This window comes from Carassius gibelio, chromosome A4 (genome assembly GCF_023724105.1).
Source record: "Carassius gibelio isolate Cgi1373 ecotype wild population from Czech Republic chromosome A4, carGib1.2-hapl.c, whole genome shotgun sequence".
Classification (NCBI taxonomy): domain Eukaryota; kingdom Metazoa; phylum Chordata; class Actinopteri; order Cypriniformes; family Cyprinidae; genus Carassius; species Carassius gibelio.
Genome location: NC_068374.1, coordinates 7,738,103 through 7,748,209, shown reverse-complemented (window position 1 = coordinate 7,748,209; position 10,107 = coordinate 7,738,103).

The following is a 10,107-nucleotide window of genomic DNA, read 5'->3' as shown; positions in this document are numbered from 1 at the left end:
TATTTATATCCATTTACATTTAGTTGTTTAGCAGACACTTTTATCCAAAGCGACTCACAAATGAGGACAAATGAAGCAATCAAATGTAACAAAACAGCAATGATATATAAGTGCTATAACAAGTCTCAGTTAGCTTAAACGCAGTTCACGTAGCAAGTTTTTTTTTAAATTATATAATAAAAAGAAAACAGATAGAATAGAGAAAGCTAGTGTTAGATGCCTTTTTGCTTTTGTTAATTGTATAATAAAAGGAAAATAGATAGAATGCAAAAAGAATAGAACAGTAAGTGTTATTTATTTAGTTTGAGAAAACAAGTAAATTAATAGCGTTTAAGTCTAAATGGGGCACTTTTTTAAAGAATAGAATTAGAATAGTGAGTGTTAAAGACAGAGATGGGTTTTAAGCCGAATCTTGAAGATGGCGAAGGACTGAGTTGGGAGGTCATTCCACCAGGAGGGAACTTTTAATTTAGAAGTCTGTAAAAGTGATTTTGTGCTTCTTCTATCTTCAATCTTCAATCAAGATCTGTATACTACTCATCAATATATATATATATATATATAGAGAGAGAGAGAGAGAGAGAGAGAGATTATAGTTCTAATGCTCACAAAGTTTGCATTTATTTGATCAAAATACAGTGTAATAGTAATTTACAGTTATAGTGTAATTTAAAATACCTGTTTTCTATTATATATATATATATATATATATATATATATATATATATATATATATATATATATACCAAAAGATTGGACACACCTTCGAATTCAAAGAGTTTTCTTTATTTTCATGACTATGAAAATTGTAGATTCACACTGAAGGCATCAAAACTATGAATTAACACCTGTGGAATTATATACATAACAAAAAAGTGTGAAACAACTGAAAATCTGTCATATTGTAGGTTCTTCAAAGTAGCACCTTTTGCTTTGATTACTGCTTTGCACACTCTTGGCTTTCTCTTGATGAGCTTCAAGAGGTAGTCACCTGAAATGGTCTTCACTTCACAGGTGTGCCCTGTCAGGTTTAATAAGTGTGATTTCTTCCCTTATAAATGGGGTTGGGACCATCAGTTGTGTTGTGGCAGATGTCCTGTTGAGAGCTTTGTTGTTGAATATAAGGAACGGTGAGCTGAGGCTAGGAAGGTTATAAAGTGTGTGACGAGAGAGAGTTGGCAGAAGTTCTGTGGCACTCTTGGTTCTGAGACTACTGTTAAACAGGTTTGGAATATGATTCATCGTATGGCGGGAATTAATAGAGGTTTTTCTATTCCTGTTTTGGTAGAAGGTATAAATTATATAAGCTATATTGATCTCCACCTCAACACTCATATTCCAGCAGAAACATGTAACATATTATAATGTGTTCTGTGGGAGTGTGTGTACCGTTTGTGTATTTGTGCATGTGTGTGTTTTCTGAATTGGGGATATTCTGTAGTCTCTGCCCTTCGTTTGGGTATAAATCTTTATTGGATTGTCTCAGATTTTGTACATAAAAAAAAAAAAAAAAAAAAATGTAATAAAAACACAACTTTCAGTTTTCCAGTGAATTCCATTCATTCCTATATGGTTATTTCGGGGAGGAGACGAGATGGAGATGTACGTACGCACAATTTTCCCATGACTGGGATAAAAAAAAAAAAAGTTTTGTGCAGGTTCTGGCGTACATCTTGTTTTTTTTACCTATGTACACTTTTAGGATGAAATCTACAGAGTGTTTTATCAATGAGACCTCAGGTGATTTTCCACTTTTTTTTTTTGTGCACACTGAGAAGACCAGGTCTCCGAAGTGCACGAAGGGTCCTGCAAAGTGTATGAGATCCTCCGCCTTCACAGGATTTCCTTAATCTGCCACCAGAGGTTCCCGATTAGCGCTCTTTCACATAGCAACGGTGCGAGAAGAGAGCTGACGAGAGGAGAATCCTGCCAGGACAGGTGCAGCCAGAACTTTTTTTTTTTTTTTTAGGTGGAGCCATAACTGCTAAATTTAGCTTTTATGTATTACGTCATAATGGAGGTGATGTACCTCAGACTTAGCCAGTGTTAGGCAGTAATGCGTTATTAGTGACGCATTACTGTAACGCAGATACTTTTGACAGTAACTAATACTGTAACGCATTACTTTTTAAATAAGTTAACTCCGTAACCATTACCACATGGTGCATTGTCCGTTACTATTTTTAATTAATTAATTTTGCCTGAAGTGTAGCCTACAGCCTAACCTGTTTGCAGCAGCGACGCATTGATTGGAGGATGCCAACCACTGTAAACACCAGACGCACTGTGGACGTGTTTCCGTTTTGAGCAACACGAGTTTCTCAAAGTGGACATATGCTCTTAAGCATAAAGACAAAACCTTTTAGTCAAATGTGAGCTGTGTCTTTCTAGTTCGAATGAATGGAGCCCCGCACGTCACCTGTAGGAGTAAAAAAAATATTGGTTTTGCAATCCGTCCTGTCAGTTCATAAACCATACTCCCAAATTTTTAAACTGTTCCCTCGGTTTAACAAATCGTGCCCACTGATTAACTGAATTTTCAATCCGTGCGCTCAGATTTTTTAGAATCTGTACCCACGAATTAATTATCCGTGCGCACGCTTTCGCAATCATTCATGCAGCAAGCTCCTACGTGTTAACATACAGTTTTAATGAATATTATTATGTGGAATAGGTTTACAGCAAAGTGTCTTAAGTGATTGTCTTTCATGTGTAGTAAGAGTTGGAATACAACAATTTAATAAGAAAGATGTGCATCAAAATCTTGTTTAATTTGTGATAATCTTAGCACTTGATTATTGTTATAAAATAAACCTGGCATTGTGACTGACTCTGGAGTAATTTGTTCCTCTTTTGTAAGTCGTTTTGGATAAAAGTTTCTTATGCATAAACTGTATAATAATATGTGATGCGCCTTTTTTCCGAGCCCATGTTAACGGATCAGAGCGTTCACACTGCATTCAGTAAAAGGCTAGAAATAAAAACTTGCGAAAATAATGAATATCTAGCACATCATCATAGAGAGAGTTGTGAGTGCACAGGACACAGTTTAAGTGAGAGGAGACAAGTTTTAAGTGCACACACTCTCTCCGGGCAAGCACGCCTGGTTTTGTGACAGAGCAAAGGAAATCTGCGTGCGCACAGAGGGATTCACACTTGTGCATTATTTTAATGTGCTTTTGCATTACAATAACGCACTCTCGCTGCTGCTTCTGCATTGCATTAGTGGTGGAAATTATGATTCTTTCCAGAGATTCGTTCATTTTCAGTTCGTTCACCAAAATGATTCGTTCAGAATCGGTCAATGATTCATTCAGTTATCATTTCTTCTACAGATGCCAGCAGGTGGCAAAAAAGAGTGTATTATGTGTTATGTCTTTAGTCAACGAACGTATTCACTTGTTACAAAAACTGATCTGGCTTTATTAAAGTGTGTGTATAATCGCATTCAATATATAAAGTCTAAAGCACTATTCGGACGGGACTAGTTTTCTAAACTACGTTTGAGTTTCGATTCTTACCACCTGACGTCTGTGATTTTCTTGTACCAATTTGGACGGGACTAGTATCTCCGTGTTTATTAGAGGTGGGAGGGTCTGATTTGTGCATCTGGGCGTCACAGGGATCACGCGCTCTGTATGCGTGCATTGCATTCATTCAGAATGATTGCCTTAGTATTATTACACAATAAATACTAAATGGCTAGTATAGCAAAACCATGTTAATGTGTGGTTCCTTTACTTTAACTTGCTTTCCTTTTTTTTTTATTAAATGTAATTAAAACATTATGTAACTGAGTACATAAATGTACGTGAGTAATCTTACCTGATGCTGATATTACAATAGCTGGTATTAACAGTTAACGCGATCTTGCTCTTGATTTTATTATTTGTATTATTTTTTTATTATTATTTATTTGCCGCTAAGCAAATATATCAAACATCCGCGCCGTAAGAGCATCTACGGTAATTTACGTTGGCCAAAACACACAAAGAAACGCGTTGTGAAATAAAATATCACCGGCAAAACTGCTAAACCTGTAGTAAGGACTGTGAAGAGATGGACCAGCGAAACAGAGCAGGATTTACAATCTTGTTTTGACCTCACTGATTGGAGTGTTTTTGAAGCTGCTACCACCGATCTGGACGAACTCACAGAGACCGTAACATCCTATATTAGTTTCTGTGAGGATGTATGCATTCCTACCAGGACTTATTTAACATTCAACAATGATAAGCCATGGTTTACAGTAAAACTCAGACATCTTCGTCAGACCAAAGAGGATGCCTACAGAAATGGGGACAGGGTCTTGTACAATCAGGCCAGGAACACACTGAACAAAGAGATCAGAGCGGCTAAAAAGACCTACGCTAAAAAGTTGGAAGACCAGTTTTCTTCCAACGACTCAACTTCAGTTTGGAGAGGACTGAGGGCCATCACAAACTACAAGACACCATCCCCTTGCACTGAGGCTAATCAACGGCTTGCTAACGACCTGAATGAGTTTTATTGCAGATTTGAAACCCCCAACACCCATTCTGACCATCTCCCTGCACAACCATTAACACCTCCTGCAATCCCCCGTTCCACACCTACTGCTCTTCAAATCTGTGAAGATGATGTGCGCCAGGTCTTCAAGAAGAACAAAAGAAGAAAAGCACCAGGCCCAGATGGTGTTACACCAGCCTGTCTGAAAATCTGTGCTGACCAGCTGGCCCCCATCTTTTCACAGATCTTCAACAGATCCCTGGAGTTGTGTGAAGTGCCTTCCTGCTTCAAACGCTCCACCATCATCCCCATTCCAAAGAAACCCAAGATAACAGGACTTAACGACTACAGACCTGTGGCTCTAACGTCTGTCGTCATGAAGTCGTTTGAAAAACTGGTTCTGGGTTATCTGAAGGACATCACTGGACCCTTACTGGACCCCCTCCAGTTTGCTTACCGAGCAAACAGGTCCGTGGATGATGCAATCAACATGGGATTGCACTTCATCCTGCAACATCTGGACAAAACAGGGACTTATGTGAGGATCCTGTTTGTGGACTTTAGTTCGGCATTCAACACCATCATCCCAACAGCCCTTCAGACCAAACTGACCCAGCTCTCTGTTCCTAGCTCTATCTGTCAGTGGATCACCAGCTTTCTGACAGATAGGCAACAGTTAGTGAGACTTGGGAAATTCCCATCAAACAGCTGCTCCACCAACACTGGTGCCCCTCAGGGATGTGTTCTCTCCCCTCTGCTCTTCTCCCTGTACACCAACGACTGCACCTCTAAGGACCCCTCTGTCAAGCTCCTAAAGTTTGCAGACGACACTACAATCATCGGCCTCATCCAGGACGGTGATGAGTCTGCTTACAGACAAGAGGTTGAGCAGCTGGCTGTCTGGTGCAGTCTCAACAACCTGGAGCTGAACACGCTCAAAACAGTGGAGATGATCGTGGACTTTAGGAGAAACCCACCTGCACTTTCCCCACTCACCATCATGAACAGCACTGTGACTGTAGTGGAGTCATTCAGGTTCCTGGGAACCACCATCTCTCAGGACCTGAAGTGGGACAATCACATTGACTCCATTGTTAAAAAGGCCCAGCAAAGGTTGTATTTCCTTCGCCAGCTGAGGAAGTTTAACCTGCCACAGGAGCTGCTAAAACCGTTCTACTCAGCCGTCATTGAGTCTGTCCTCTGTACTTCAATAACTGTCTGGTTTGGTTCAGCAACAAAATCAGACATCAGAAGACCACAGAGAACTGTTCGGACTGCTGAAAGGATTATTGGTGCTCCCCTGCCCACCCTCAAGAACTGTATACATCCAGAGTGAGGAAAAGGGCTCAGAAAATCACTCTGGACCCCTCACATCCAAGTCACAACATCTTTAAACTTTTGCCATCTGGCCGGCGCCTCAGAGCCGCAAACACCAGTACAGCAAGGCACAAGAACAGTTTCTTCCCCCAGGCAATCTGCCTTATGAACAGTTAAATGTTCCCAACTTATGCTTATAAACATGCAATATCCTTATATTTATTTGTTAACCCTCCATCCTAGAACATTCCTGCATCTCACTCAATCCTATTCCATTATCATTCATAGCACTGTTGTTAAGCAATTGTTTATACACTTATTTATTTCAGCCTGTATCAAAGGGGGGGTGAAATGCTCGTTTTCACTCAATATCCTGTTAATCTTGAGTACCTATAGAGTAGTACTGCATCCTTCATAACTCCAAAAAGTCTTTAGTTTTATTATATTCACAAGAGAAAGATGGTCTGTACCCATTTTTCCCGGAAAAACACGACCGACTGGAGACATGACGTGTGGGCGGAGCTAAAGAATCACGAGCGCCAGTAGGCTTTTGCGTTGAGAGCGTTTGGAAGCTGTGACATTACCGTGAGGAAAAACCAACCAAAACAAATCATGGCTAACAGTCAGATTCAGCCGTTTATTTATGATCCAGAATCAGATCCCGAGGCTGAAACTGAACGAGAGCAGCAGCAGCAACGACTCGCTCCGAGCGGGGCTCGAACCCGGGTCTCCGGCATGGGAGGCGGACGCACTAACAAGGAGACAGAGATATTTTAAGCAGTTTTACTCACCGCCTGCGGTTCCAACACACGATTGTGACCCTTTTTCGTTGGGATTGCATCATCCTTAAGCAATAAACGATACGCAAATCCGTCGTCAAACTGGGCCTTGTTTGTAAAACAAGCATCTTCGAAATGCAGGGAACAAACAAAAACACTTGCACAATTCCGTTGATGCTCTGTAAAAATAAACTCCATCCACTGGTCCCTTAATGCTGTTTTTTTTTTTTTTTGGTAATCTGTGCAGGGTTGTCTTGCCCTGGCAACCAAAAACACACTTCTTTTGTGACATTTCGTGACGCTCTCGCTCTGATCAGTGAAGTCTGTTGTGCTCTCAGTGCTCTGCTATACTGGAGCGCGCGCTCTTCCGGCAGAAGTGCCTCAGGACCCATATAAGGAAATTCTGCTCCATCTAACGTCACACAGAGCCATACTCGAAAAAAACTTTCCGAAACTTGTGACAAACCGGAAGGAGTATTTTGGGAACAAAAATACTCCTTCAAACGTACAACTTAATTTTTGAAACTTTGTCCATGTTAAGCATTGGAATCCAACTCTTTAACAGTGTAAAAAACTCAGTATGCATGAAATGGCATTTCACCCCCCCTTTAAAATACAATAGGTGCATAATTGATGTTCACTTAAGCACTATTACAGTTTAAAGTTGTGACCAAGCCAAGATGCACATACTAGACTTGGTCAAGCCTCGCTTTTTCAGTTATCCTTGATTTGTTTAATTCTAATTTTGTGCAATAGCCCCCTGGATACTGTTTTTCACTGCCTTTTGCTGTTATTTTTGTAGGCAAATGTGAGACATTGGTAGCACACATACATGTCTGCGGCGTCTTCTGAACAAAACAAGGAAGTGAGCAACGACAACAACTCCTATTGGCTGCTCCCATTCACCTTCGGTTCAACCTCAGAGTTGGTACATTCCCTTCCGGTTGTTGATGTTTGTAAATTTGTCTTGGTGTTTGTAAAAGTGTGTTCTTGGTAATTTGTTTTCTGAAATTTACATTTGTTTCAGGACTAGTAAATGTGTTATGGTAATGTAATTTGTTTCATGATATTTAAAAATGTTTTCTAAAATTTTAAATTGGTCTCAAGCTCTGTAAAAATGTTTCAGATTTTGTAATGTTAGTTTACACCTCCAGGCCACCGTACTTTTCATGTGTGTGTGAGCCAAACATTATTGTTCCATGTGCTAGTCAGCGTTTTATTTTTACAATCTGGAAGTGTTGTACTGTATTAGTGATGTCCCCACACTCTAGCAACTACATCTGAGGAGTGAGCTGAGTTGGTACAAGTGAACCTTACTACAGTTAGCATTCTAACCAAACCCTTTTCATGTTGGTTTGCACCTCCAGGCCACCATACTTTTCATGTGTGAGCCTAACATTGTTGTTTCACTTATCCCACGTTCCACTTGCTGGTCAGTGTTTTTTGTTTTGAAGTGTTGTACTGGTGTTACACAAATACAGTTTTCAACTTTTCAATATTGAGTATTGTTTTTACAGTTATTTCTAATTAATAAAGATAATTAATCTTTAAATTGCATTAACAGTTTGTTCTTGTATTTCTCAAATATACCTCAGATATCATTCTCATATATAGCTTCAGTAAGACATTAAAGATAAATTATCAAGAGATGGAAGAGACGTTGAACACACAATAATAAGATCTCTTTTAAGGCTCATAATTCTCAGATTTGTCTCATAAACGTCTCGGATTCATCTCATGTTATTCTCTTTAATTCTCCTTCAAATAACCAAGACATAATTGAGATCAGGGGTATACAATTATGAGATCTCCGCTGTTTATCCCACTTCTCAAGTATTGCTCAAATGGTTTTCTCAATTTAACCTCCTTTGTCTTACTAGTGTCTCGTCTCTTTTTAGCTTATGTCTTGCTCCTAAGGGACCCTTAGGAGAAGTAACTCAGAAACAAATGATCACAGAATGATATGAATATGAGAAGATCAAATTGATCTAAAGAGATGAGATTGAACAGCAGATGAGCAACACATTTTTCCTATTGGTGGGTGTCCACTAGAGGTCTCACTTCCCCATATCATCACCCCAATTCAGGAACTGTTTTCACACAAGCCTTTATCTGGACTAATCACTTCATTGCACACAGATGTTCCCACTCAAATTGTTTGCACCTGTCTATATATACCCTGTTCGTTTCTGTCATTGTCACGGAGTCCTTGTTTAATGTCACCCTGTATTTTGTGTTTCCTTGCCATTGATTATGTTTCTTGTTTTCTGGATTGCTTACCTGATTTTCGACCTTTGCCTGGCTGAATTATGTTTCTAGATATACCATTAAACACTGCTACTGGATCTCCCTGTTTGTGTGTGTGTTTCGTGACAATAGTGTCTTTCAGAGGATGTAGTGCGAGTTCCCTCAAGAGGGAATGTCTCAGGTTATGCATGTAACCATGGTTCCCTGGGAGGGAACACGACAATGCATCCACTTGCCATGCCTCTGGGACGCCTGCTTCATCTCCTTCAGACGAAGAAGTAGATGCAGTGTCTCGTTGGGAGACTGGGATTGTCACTCTAGCCTTTTTAGGCCAAGATATACCATATTCATATTTGTGTAACCAAAAGATGACATTGAGATATTTTAGTTAATTAAATTTACTTTGAATGTTAATAAATATTACTAAACAGTCATTAAATATTCATGTTGACTTGAGCAAATTTAAGCGTTTTCATAAATCATGTTTAAGATTTATTAAAAAAAATAATAAGCTATTGTTTTTGTTCTGAAAAGAGAATAAAATATTACTGTGGTATTTCTGAAGAAACAATACTGTTGTATTTTTTTTGTCTTTATCATATGCAGTGTCCATTTATTTCTCATTTATTACACTGTTAGAGAGACCAGATTGCTCAGAGTGGAATACGGGACAAACAGCTAAGTTTAGTTAGAGTAGTGCCCAAAAATGATTTATGTCCTAGGAAAATGGACATTGTCACCCTTTATTCAAATGTTTTATTAGTAAGAATATTTTAACACATATTGCAAATTTGTGCTTTCATCAAAGACGAGGGAACCAATTAAATATTAATAAATTAGTTTATTATTGTATTTAATGTATGCCTTATTTCCTGTGAGCCTTTTGGTATTCTATGTATTTTTTTATTTTGTAAGATCATCTAAAGCAAATATAGAAATGTCCTCACCGGACATCACTTTTGGCTACAACTGCATATAAGAAATGGAAAATGAAAAGCATGGCCTTTATTGCTGTTGGTTGAAATTTTTCTGCTGTCCATGATGCATTAGTTAACGAGAAGATGTAGATATACCACTTAGGCACAAAATAGACGCCACGGCTAGTTAGAAGACGTGTGAGTGAGCGACTTGCTCACCATCAACATTTATATTATGCAATTATTTTTATATTCTAATACACTGTTGAAATTTAACATTTAGCTGTCATATCTTGTTTTCAAGACAGATTTATAAAAAAATACTGTGTGAGACAATGAGACAACACTAACAAGTTAAA